Below are 13,014 nucleotides of genomic sequence, written 5' to 3' on the forward strand. Positions count from 1 at the left end.
TGCCGTCCTTCCCGAACTGAGCCTGGGGGGCTGCCCACAGGCTGCAGCTCTTCAAGAGCTGCTCCCACACGGCTCAGTACCACGGGGTCCATCCCCCAGGAGCAAATTGCTCCAGCACGGGTCCCCCACGGGCGGCAGCTCCCCCCAGACCCCCTGCTCCTGCGTGGGCTCCTCTCCACGGGCTGCAGCTCCGGCCCGGGGCCTGCTCCTGCGGGGGCTCTCCATGGGCCGCAGCCTCCTCCAGGCCACATCCACCTGCTCCACCGGGGGCTCCTCCACGGGCTGCAGCGTGGAGATCTGCTCCGTGTGGGACCCGTGGGCTGCAGGGGGACAGCCTGCTCCACCAGGGGCCTCTCCACGGGCCGCAGGGGAACTTGTGCTGCGTGCCTGGAGCACCTCCTGCCCTCCTGCTGCACTCACCTTGGGGGCTGCAGGGCTGCTTCTCTCTCAGCTCTCACCCCTCTCTCCCAGCTGCTGTAGCACAGCAGATTTCCCCTTCCTTCAATCTGCTCTCCCAGAGGCCCACCCAGCATCGCTCATGGCTCGGCTCTGGCCAGCAGTGGGTCCCTTTTGGAGCCGTCTGGAGCTGGCTCTGATCTGATGTGGGGCAGCTCCCAGGCTCTGCTCACAAAGGCCACCCCTGCAGCCCCCTGCTACCAAAACCTTGTCAAATAAGGCCAATAGAAGGGTCTTCTTACACCACACCCTACTGATCATACAACAAAGGTCTCGGGATATTTCAGCCTAGTCTGAACCAACTTTATCCAGTGACAACTTTATCCAGTAAAGATGTACGTATGCTTGATAATTAGGAAGAAAACCTAAAAACCTGCTGAAATGAACTCTTTAGTTCAATTGTTATCTAGTGACTATAGTAGATGACATTTAAGCTATTGATATATTCTTTGAGTGGAATTATCTATATATCATACATCTAATGCCCAGCATAATAACATTTTTCTCCGCCTTTCTTGCATAAAAGTAATACTGAATTTATAAATGGTTTTAATTTTTTAATGTCTAATATTGTTTTGAATACAAATGGACATCATATTCAGTGATAAAGACAGCAGCATATTTTAGTGGATTTTATCGTCTGTAATCATTTTGAAAAGATATTAATTTTTCAGGCACAAAAAAAAAGGATTACAGTTTTAAATTATTTTACTCCTTTTTCTCTTTTTTAATAAGGGTTTTAACCATAAGAGAGTAATTTGTTTCCTGAAAAAAAAAAAAAAAAAAAAGGACAGAAAAGTTCATCTAAGTTTTGTTTTACTTTCAGGTTTACTTTCATCTGTATCAAACACGTACCTTGAGCAAAAATCATTTTGATATTTGGCTCTGAAAGAAAGATTTTTATACCCAAATATTTACCAGTTTAAGGGGCAACAATTGAGGAAAAATAAACCCTAAAGACTGAAGCCAGAAGACAGTGTGACACTGGTAGGTTTTTAAAATTCTTTAAAAAATAATCCACACAAAATACTTCATATCTTTAATCTATGCATACACTTTTCTACCATGCATATTGCAAGTGCAGAAAGGAAAGCTACAAGAAGATTTCGTCTTCTTATTACAAGTGATGAATTTTATTACAAAAATTGTCATGAAGGCCAAGTAAAAGCTTAACATCTGATTTCATCAAAACATTTTGTTCTAATAATTTTCTGCTGAACATGTTTACAAAATTGTTGCATTCCTTAGACAAGTTTTTTTTTAATTTGGCATTATTTTATCAGCAGTTTCTGTCAGAAAAATCTTATCAGTTCTAATTATATGTAGTTAGCATTCATACTAATAGCAATGCTAAATTGCCTGCTATAATATCCTGACCTCATATGTTAATAACACCTTCAGACAGCTAATTCTGGGGAGAAAGTACTCTTTTTATAGTTTAAAATCCATCCCAAATGTTTCTTTTTTTCTTTTTGAGCTTAAGGAAAATGTATTTTTTGCCCACAAAATACTGATTTTAAACAGATTTTTTAAGGATTAGGTGGGAATTGTTTCATTCCTGTTTCGTCTCTTCTTTAGTTAGCTTTATGAGCAGATTAAAATCAGACATGCTTTATGAGCAGGTCAAAAAATCTGCTAGATTATTCTTCAAAAAAAAGGTCTCTAAATCAAATTTAAGGAAAAATGAATAAAATACTGAGCGGAATTCTCCCATTTTTGTTGAGGAATGAGAAATATTTCAGGTCTCATTGTTGAAAAAACATTTCTGGTTATGATCAGTAAAGAATTCAGATGCACTATTGTTTTACATTAAAAAAAAAAAAAAGACGCATTTATTCATTTGATTTATTAACAAATTCAAATAAGACTGTTTGTTTTGTTTTATTTCAACTGCTGTTGGAGGAATGTGCAAAAGAATGATAAAACACTCATGCTTCACATCCAGAAGAGCAAAAAAAAAAAAAAAAGTACTGCCAGCCTGTAAAAATTTGTAAAAATACTTAAAGGAATGCACCCTGAAGTGACATAAAATATCAAAGCCAAAAGAACTGATGATCTCTATTAGCTGAGCACAGAATTCAAGACCAATGTGTTACCCCAAATCCAACAAAATCCTAATAATAGTTCTTGTTTGGAGTTTTAATAATCTGGAAGCCCGTGTAAGCTCTCTATATCATGTGGAGTTGTAAGTTATCTAACATACATTCCTTCAACAGACCTATAAGAATTCATAGATTCAGATATATTCAAAATATTACATTTATTCATGCACATTCATGTATAAATGCATATATGTATCCATTCCAAAATAAAAAGTATGAATTTTGTTGACATCCCTGCATTACTTATATGTTGGAATCCATTTTCTTACCATTTGTTTTCTGACTTTTATTTATGATGTTTGCAGAGAGCGCTTTTCACAAGATCAGATGTAATGCTATTGAAGGCCATCAGATAATGCAGTAAAAGAACTCCACAATGCTCTTTAAAAGCATAGGTATTTAAATTCCTATTTATTTACCATTAAGCTGGAGAGTCCATTAAATATATATATACATATATATATATAAATTTATAACCCTTACCATTCCTGAGAGAGCTGAATATCTTCAGATTTCAGTAAGCACATTATACATTCTGGAATTGAAAGCTCTGTACTTTTAGCATCAGCAAGTTTATTCAAGTGCTTAACTAAAGACTTCAGATTTTGCTTTTTACATAATGATTAGAAGATGCCCTGCTTTATGCTGAGATCCTGGAACTGCATCTTGTGGAAATTAGGTAGCCCTAAGGGTGATTACTGTTGCATTTGGGGAATTAGAAGACAGCCTAGACATTATTTTTTTTGTCACTCTTCTCAAGTCTATCGCTACTCACAGCCCTGCACCTGTCTACCCAAAAGTTTCAAGAAGAGGCTCAGGAGTCAAGGGTCACTGGCACTGAAGTCCTATGGCCCTGACAGACTGCTGGATAGTGTGGGGTTATCTCCTCCATCCAGAAGGACTGGAGGAAACCCTGGCAGGGGGGGTTGGCACTTGGGACGTTCCGTGGATGAGGCTGAAGGAAAGATTCGGCCTTTCTTTCGTATTGATCTAGTAACTTTGCTGCTTTCACAATATGCAACTCACAATGCAGTGCCATTCCCCAAGAAGACTCGGCTCTTCAGCTCAAACAGGGCAGAAAACAGCTGAAACTGTCGACTAATTTAAAGGCAACTAATGAACAGCTATCAAACGGCAGTGACTTTCTGCCATTACCAACTTTGACTCAAACAAATGAACTAGTGTAGAAAGGGTCTATATCTCATTGCCAGACATTTAAGCTTAAGCCATCACTCTTTTAAGGTTGTCTGGAACGGCAGTCCTAATTCTGATCTCTGGCAAGTGTAAATGAGCAGCAACTCCACTGAAGCCCACGGACACATCGATACAGAACTGAAATGAAAATGGAAGTGAGCTGGCACACGCTGTTACTATTTGCCAGCCTGAGCAGCTATCAACCAGACAATACAACTGCACAAACAGTCAGAAGCTTGTATGCTTCTGCTGGTTTAATTTGCAGGGCTTTTACATGTCCTTTGCAATGCTGTGTGCCCTTAGAGGCAGCCAACATGGCAGAAGAATCCATGTCAGCTCAGGCAATATCACATTCATGACAAAAGCAGGGGGGAGAAAAGAGCTTACTGCCAGGTGTACCTACTCAAAGACAGGTGCTCTCTGCTGTGTTTGACTTACAAGAATATTAACTAATAAATATACTGTGTTTTTTTACCTACCTGGAAGGCCAAAGGCTGGCTGCAGCACAGGCGAATGGCATGTCTATGTGCATTAAAAGAAAAAAAAAAAAAAAAGAGAGATTCTAAATCTTTCAGCCCTCTGAAGAAGCAATTAACTTGTTTCATTACTTTTCCCATTAGGGACTGACGATAGCAAACTGTGTATTCTTTATTGCAACTCAACATCATGGAGCCCTCCATACAATTTAAATGGCATTTGAGAAACTCTTTCTAAGTGGAAAAAAATTAAGTGTTTCTGCCTCAAAAAGCAAGCAGGCAAATATGGCAATTTCTTACTGAACAGTTCTACTTACTGAATATAGTTGGAGTCATCTGCTTACTTCAGTAACTAAAATTTTTTTATTGCTTTTTGTTCCTGTTATCCTGCTGCTCCAATGCAGTTAAGAGAGATGACTCTGATTCCTGCTCCATTTTGTGCAACATAAACAGAATTTATGCTGCAATTACAAAGTCAGATTCTGCCTGCAGTTATACCTTGTAACTCCCATGAAGAAAACAAGTTGCGTACAGCTGAAGACAGAATCCTTATCGCCAACAGCAAAACAAGACCCAAGGAGAACCCTGCCTGACTTGCAGGCACAAGGTTGAGTTTACCTGGGTAGCCCTGCTAGAGCATAGTGATGGATGCTTTACAATAAGAAACAAGGGCAGGTGTGTAGGCAGGGACAGAGTTGCACACAGCTTTGCAGGGCAGGAATTTACTACAGCAGAGAAGATGTGTTCAAACTCTCTAAAGAGTATTTTCCAATAAGTGCATGCATGTTTCCCACTGATAAATGGGAGCCTTACAGCTATGTCTATTCTCCCTTCTGAAAATATAACCTATATTTTCCTACTAGGAATGCCAGCTATTTTGGTTTATCTCTGACTGAGGGAAAGGTATCATTTAGGGCTTGTCAACACAGAGAAATTGTCCAGAATATCTATTGCAGAATAAACTGTCCTAAAATATCTTTGTGAACTTCAAAATATCTTTTGTTCTCTGACCACCACTGTATTGAGATCATGAACTAGAGTCAGTTCTTTCTCCCCTGTCTGCTTCAGCAAGTCACTTTCAAAATAATTACAACAGTCCTAAAGCAGAATAAAAGTTTCATTTATTTTTTAGAGATTCTCATATGTCCTTATATTGGGTACCTAAAAAGAATAGTAATGTTAGGCTTCCCAGATAGTTAATAGGAGAGAGAAAGCATTCCTCTGTCAGCCCACTGCTGGTGCAAGACTCCCTGGAGAAACTTTTTCTGTTAGCTGTAGAGAGCACTTGTATCTTAAGTGCCTCAGTAAGGCCTGAAGTTGCATGTGATGAAATGGGGTTAGAGCATTTGTACAAGCAGATGTTCTGGAAAGGTTTGTTTCACAGTATCTGGCATCCCTCAAAGAAGGAGTCATTGTCTGCAGGTGTGGCTTAACACTTTTCCATACTTTCACACTGGTGGATATGCATACCATGCTCTTTCCTCTTCCTCAAAGACATCTATGGTGGCCATGAGACCCTGAAACTGGTAGCAAAGGAGACAATCTGGCTGAACAATAACACTATAGGAAAAAAATAATAATAATTTCAGACAGGTTTTTTAATTTTAATTTTCAGTACAGGCTCATTGCCCTGTTAAACCAGAGCTGGAGCTGGCACAGAGGAGATCTAGAAGATCACGCTGTCATATGTGGAGGGCAAGACAATCTTTCTGGGTGACAGTCAGACTTGGATCAGCTTAAGGCAGTAGTGAAACTGCCTCCAAAAGCTCTGGAAGACTGTCAGACCAAAAAGCCAAGATTTTGAGAATGCTCAGTATGTCATTTGAAACCTTTGCTAGCTCCTTCTTTGCATATAAAGACTTTCACTTTTTTGTTTGTTTTGTTTTTGTTTTCTGATGCAAAGAATTTTGGGAACAAGGTGTTGCATTGTGCAGAGGGGTGAATGAAACCGTTAAAAAACTGAGATGGATCCTAACAAGAAAGCATTGTGCTGGTGAAGCATCTAAAAGCAGCAGAAGAAATAGATTCCAAAGTAGTAGAACAAGAACAGACTGCTTTGTGTTTGTTATGCATGTGGGCTTTTTACAGCTGCCTGTAAGGCTGCTGCCTTGGCTGCATCATGTAACTGCTGGGTCATGTAACACATGCTGCCACCTGGGGTGAATTCACTTCAGGATTAACTGCCTGGACTTTCTCACCGAAGTTTACAGCATTGAAGAGACCCCTGTGCCCAGCCATGTGGTGCTTGGGTAGTTGTGTGCATGTGCGAATCTCTGCAGACGTGGAGAGGGATCAAAAATTCCTGCTAATGGGGTCTATGCACATCCAGCAGGATCTCTGGTCCAGAAACTAGCACTTCGCCAAGCCACCAGCAAGTCTGAGTGTGTGACTGAGCCAGCAGATCATCGCAGTCTGTATTTGTGCTCACACAAGGCGACGCTGGTGAAATCCAGGTCTCCTCATATGAATCCTTTTGTCCATCTTTGTGAAACAGTTTTAGGACTTTTTAAATCATAATGAAACAGAAATAAATAAGAATTAAATGCATATTTCATATATTAATTATTAATAAAGTTTTTTAATTAAGGGGAAAATATTAGTTTTATTAGTCACTTTTTTATTTTTTTTATAATTGCTATCTCCTCCTGAGGCCCTCTGAAGTCATTCAGTAGTATGTCTCTACTGGACTGACCTGGTGCTAGCTAGACATTTCACAGTTCAGGATGAAGTGTTGGGGAGTCTCTCATAACTTTGAAAGAATCAGGTGATTTCCTAGGAATACAGAAATAGGTATCGCAGAGGTTGTTCAAGTGAAATTTTCTGTGATTTCTCCCAGAGCCTAACAGTTTGGAATATTATATCTTCTTTCCACAGGGACTTTGGAAAAGTCTGTCTCAGATTTCAGTCTTCCCTTGTAGGCAAGTGTCAAAACTCTCCATCACTTTTCACACTAAGTTCTTATTCTCTTGTTCTCTTTCTCTCTGCTCCCATCTTTCTCCTGCATCTTTCCTTTCATTTTTCTTTTTTTCTTTTTCTTTTGGAGTTTTTCTCAGTTGTCAAGTTTCAATGACACCTTTTTGCATGCATAATGCTGACTTGTCCTCATTTCCCTTTGATTCCACATCACGAACCCACAATCTCTACAGAGTACACCACAAAGTGTCTCTAACCCTCTCATCTGAGCACTTTCCAGCCTAAATCTCCTCTAGTCAAGGCCTTCTTCATTCTTCCCCCATCTTCTAGTTTCCTCGGCCTTCTCTAGTTCTCTCCTTTGTTCTTTTTCTCACTTATTTCTACAGCATTACAGTTAGCAAGGCATTCATACTATCATGCTGGCTGCTAGGACCAATCACAAGAACAAGGTGGACGTCAAGGCAACCTGACATACTCAGCTCAACATTATTCTTCATTTCCCCTCTCCCTGAACAAAGATTTGTTCAATGGCATCTCTCATTTGTCTGCATTTTTAATAGCTCTGTCCCATCTTCAGGTTTTCTCCTACGAGCCTTGCACTGGGCATGCCGCGAGGTGCCAGTTAAAAAAACCACAAGTATGATGTTTGCTCTTTGGGGGAGCTCTGTCTGTGTAACAGATCTGGTGTCAGTGCTGCAACACAAGCTGTGCTGACAGTTTCATACCCATGAATTAACACTCAGGTCTGCCAAGGAAAAGCAGCCGTGTAATTGGTGAGGTCCTGCGGTTTGACCGTTCGGCAGTGTCAAGGCATTTGGGGCACCTATTGTATTTGTCATTGCTCTCCCCGGACAGCACTGAAACATTACTTTGAATTGACAGAACATGACAGAGAACACAAAATCAATGCTAGATGTACCCAAACATCACAACTCCTTACGGTACTCTGTAAGGGTGGGGAGTGAATAGACTTTTATTTTTCTACTTCTTTAGTTTTATTCTTTCAAAGTGACATGCCCTCATCATTAACTCAAGCTGAAATAGCTTAGGGCAGTCTCCGTGCATACAAAGGAAGGACACACATATTTTCACAGGTTCAAATCTGAAACCATTTATACAACTGCCACTTTTTTGTTACATGTATGGGCCCATTGCTCTTGGATTAAAACATTCATCATAAATCCCTCACCATACTCTGAAGGAGGCAAGAAAGGACACTATTCCTTCTGGAAACAAAGAAAATATGGAGATCTGATCCAAAATATGCAACTATCTGTGGTGACAAAAAGGGTTTAGTAGCAAAAAAAAGTCAATTTTTAGATGTCAAACTGGACATTCCCTCAAGGGGATTGCTTTTTCATTAAAGCTTATCTCTATGTCCATAGAAAACCAACTTCTTTAAGGAGTCTCCCCTTAGACTAAAGTTGAGGCAACTAAAACCACTAGGCTGCAATGAAAAACACCTCTCTGTTCTGCTGTTCTTCTAAATAAAACAGATTTTTTTTTTTCCAAGAAATAAAACTTATATCCACTAATATTTCTGTAGGCGAAGCAATTTGGCCCTGTATTTCTAAACACATTTTACACTGGCTTGAAACACTTTGTATCATACTGAGCAAAGGCAGGCTATTTCTGAAATAGCTTTTTGCACATGTACTCTGGCTGTATTTTGCTTTCCTTGATCATTTTGTTGCTATGCTATTGATTTTTGTATTAAAATAGAGATACAAATCCCAACAACATACATGTTTAAAAGTACAGAAATCTTTCTTCTTTTGTAATTAGTTCCCCCTTCTCTGACTCCATTTATTGAAATCTCAAGGGCCAATTGCTGCAATTTTTATTCAGTCAAAACTCCCATTTACCCATATACGTTGCCATAATAATCTGTTATGAAAATAGCAGTCATATCAGGTTATAGTTTTCTAACATCATTACATGGAAGAGGAAAGAGAGGAGGAAGAACTGTATGGAAGAGAAGCTTTTACTGTAAACCAAAACCATCCGAAATAATTAGCTATATCTGGGAAACATTCATGATTACCAAAAGTGATTAATTTTAATTAATGTCTCTGTTTTACCAGGGTATCATTCAGACTAAAGAAGGGATATTTTTCCCATTTATTTTCTTCCATTGGACCATGTGTGTCCTCCTCCTCCCATTCCCAACAATTTCTATTGTTTTACTTGTCAGATTGATCAAAGTATGGCCTTCAGTGATCCTAAGCCCATTCATCAGAAAGTCTAATAAAAGTGTTGAACTCTTTTATTGATAGACAGTGGTACAAATTATGGGCCCTGGCAAAGATCAGCCACCTATGACTTTCCCTCCTCCACTGTCATATGAAAGTATTGCTTACCCAGTGACAGAAAGGCTTTTGTTTTGTGTCCTCAACAAAACGAATTCTGCTGGAAAATAACACCAGATATGGTTATTCTTCTCCAGTAAAGTGTTGTCCAGTGCAGCTTTCCAGAGATCTCCAAAGGCCACTTCAGCACTGCTTGATATGTCAGAATGAAGATTATCAAATAAGCAATCAGTGGGATGTCACAGACCATCACAATTTATAGCACTACAAATCTGTCTCCCCTTCTTTTTCAGACTGAAGGGCTGTCTTGTTTCTAGGGAAGAAGTAGCACAAGTAAATCCAGTAGCACAGCTATATATCTGCACAGGGAGGTCAGTAGATGAGCAACAAGCACCAGTGTTAGCGGTGGTTAACGCATTCCAGCTAACCCTCGGTTAATTAGAAAAATGATTTTTTTTATTAAAAGCATATATCTTTTTTTCCCTAAGAGTCAATTTTCTGTGTAACTTGATTCACTGATTTCTTCATTTTTTTATAATTGTAAGCATAGTCTATAACTTACGTGATGGTCAACTGGAACTATTTAAAGAGGGAGCTTTTGGTGCATTGCAAGAGATTAAGTCAAGCCAGAGACACCAACCTACCAAAGAGACAGGGAGCAGAAGATAACACAGTAGCATTTTATCACCAAATTATTTTGCTATTTTTTTTTGTATTATTAAAGCTTTTGACAAGAAGAAATGTAACTTTGAATAGGAAAAAAATTCAAAAAACTGCAATTCACATTAAATTGCAAGTGAGCTGTGTTCATTCCACAGCATAGATTGGATCACCAAGTATCTGTTGTTCATAACACTATCTCATATACTATTAACACTAGCAAGTCCAGTAGCAATACTTCAGTCTTAGTATTGCAAATATAATTCTTTAAAAAAAAAAAAAAACTTTTTAAGAAGTAAAAACACAGCTGAAGTATTGCCTTCTAGCAAGGAAACAGGTCTAAAAGCTGTATTTGTGGACCAGCTTCAAAATATAATTATTTTCATTTATCTCTGAAAAAGGCTGTAAAAAAAGCATAATAGAATCATTATACTAGAGGGAAGAGAGAAATATAGTAAAAACCTTATAGCCGCATCAGCTATTTCAGGGGACTTTTAATGACTTGAAAATCTAACAGAAATCATAACAGTAATAGAAACAAGGACATGACAAAGAGCAACATAGACCTTTTGTCTTTAATCTTTAATCTTTAATCCACCAAAAAAAAAAAAAAGATTAATTATGAACAGACATTTAACTAAACCATTTTAATGAGCTGCCAGTAGTACAAGTCAAAGGAAGAATAGGTTAATGAACGCTAAGATAAATTAGGGGCACATGAGTCAGCAGGAATTGATGAAATTCACCCTAGACTACTTAAGAATATAGCCAATGTAATCTCTGAGTCATTAATAATTATCTCTAAAAACACAAGAAGAGTGCTCCCAGAGGATTGCAAATTAGGTATCACTACACCTATCTGTGCAAACAAGAGAGGAGGGAGAAGATCCATGGAATTACGGGTGAGTTAACCTAACACTGATCCTCACAATAATTTTGTATTAAAATTATTAAGCTATATCTTTATAAACACTCAGCACATATAAAGCAGATAATATGTATTTGTCAAGAAAAAAATCAGGTGCAACTGATTTTTTTGAAGTTGGTGCTAGGCAAATGGGAGGAAGGGTGGCCTAGTGGCATGGGGGAAGTGGGAGCTTTGAAATATTTGGAGTTTAGTAAAACTTTGGATATTCCCTTCCCATCCAAACCATTCTATGATTCCATGATTCTATGAAAATAATCTTAAAAACAAACTAAGAAAATAAGGTATGAATAAGATATGCATGCATTTAATTGAAAACTATATTTAGTGAGCACTAGTATGCTACTGAATTGAAGAGTGAGGTTTCTCAATGAGTCCTCAGGCAACTGAGTGTGGTCGGTATTAGTGTTAGCATTATTGGTATTTTCACTAACAGCTTGGAAGAACGCATATGCATATTCTCAGTGAGCTGATAGAGATCAGAAAGACAAGATTAGTCTTGAAAACTGTCTTGATAAATAAAAGCTGCCCAAAAAGCAGCAAGACAAATACATAAGCAGTATTAGCAGGGATTTCCAGTGTCAAGAACAGGAAACACTTATTGGTTTGGGGTGAGACATGAGATGAACTGCTGCATTCAGATGGGGGACTTACTCTTAAAGAAATGGAAAGAAAAACTGGAAAGAATTTAAAAAGATTAGTAAGAATAACGTGGGTTAGTGTCATGCTTTTGGCTGAGACAGTTAATTTTCTTCATAGAGGCTCACACAATGCCGTGTTTTAGATTTTTGATGGAAATAGCTGTAATAACACATGGATGTTTTAGTTGCTGCAGAGCATTGCTCTACCAATATCTTGTCAACCCTACTGAAAGCCTGCAAACTTCTGTGAGCTTAGGCTGTTTTGCTTGTAGCTGCTTTTCTGTTTACAACAGCATTACATAATCTGCCACGTTCCTGGCTGTGCCAAAATCTGCTTGAAACTGCAAGAGTAAAAGACAGAGGGCAAGAGAGAGAAAAGGTATTTTGAGAATGGAAAAGAAGACAGGGCTGAAGGAACCACACCTCAAATATGGCGAGACTGCACCTTGAATACTGTGTTCAGTTTTGAGACCCTCACTGTAAGGAAGACATTGAGTTGAGTGTGTGTAACTAGCCCTGCTGAAAGGATTAGAAAGCAAGACATATAAGGAGCAGCTGAGAGAGTTGGGGTTGTTTAGTCTGGAGGAGAGGAGGCCGAGGGAAGACCTTATTGCTCTCTACAGCTACCTGAATGGAGGTTGCAGTGAGAAGGGTGTTGGTCTCTTTTCCCAAGTGAAAAGTCACGGGATGCGAGGAAACAGTCTGAAGTTGCACCAGGGGAGGTTTAGATTGGATATTGGGAAAAATTAATTTACAGAGCATGTGGTTAAGCATTGGAACAGACTGCCCAGGGAAGTGATGGAGTCCCCATCCCTGGCGGGATTTAAGAGATATGGACATGGCACTAAGGGACATGGTTTAGTGATGGGACTCAGTAGGCCGGATAGATGGTCGGGCTTGATGATCTTACAGGTCTTTTCCAACCTAAATAATTCTATGAACTGAGGCTCCCACTTCCAGCATGGTGAGCAAGATGGTGATGGGTGCCTTCCTCTCCCTCAGGATAATGAAAACCTGTTATCAGCACCTTGTCCTGGTGACTTGCAGGACAGTAATATTAACAGTCACAAAGATAAATGTTGTTCCCTTCAGTCCAAATCTCATGGTATCAGTGTTGTATCACAAGCCCCAAAAGGGGATGATGGGGGGGGGGGGGGGGGGAAAGCCTGTTCTTTCATTCTTTCATTATATTGTTAATGACTTAGACCTTATTTCTATCACAACAATATCTGATCACGATTTACAGACCTATGCGTCTTTTACTGAGCAGACATGATCTCAAAATCGTCTTTTCATCAAAGGAATAAACCTTTATATCTAGACTAATACAGTCCTCCC

General features: G+C 39.2%; 1 long non-coding RNA gene across 4 annotated transcripts in view; it reads right to left on the reverse strand.

The window, feature by feature from the left end:
* The window catches only part of LOC308195572, a 50,605-nt gene that overhangs the window by 12,087 nt on the left and 25,504 nt on the right, over positions 1-13,014 (reverse strand). The window contains exons 4-5 of one of the 4 annotated variants that reach the window (XR_013951615.1): positions 9,502-9,550; positions 4,232-4,274 (exon numbers count right to left, since the gene is read on the reverse strand). This is a non-coding gene — a long non-coding RNA (uncharacterized lncRNA). Of the gene's footprint in view, positions 1-4,231; positions 4,275-5,333; positions 6,731-9,501; positions 9,643-13,014 lie in introns of those variants that run through there. The other 3 variants (XR_013951616.1, XR_013951617.1, XR_013951618.1) reach the window with 3 other exon arrangements.

This window comes from Anser brachyrhynchus, assembly GCF_964034855.1.
Source record: "Anser brachyrhynchus genome assembly, chromosome: 1".
Classification (NCBI taxonomy): Eukaryota; Metazoa; Chordata; class Aves; order Anseriformes; family Anatidae; genus Anser; species Anser brachyrhynchus.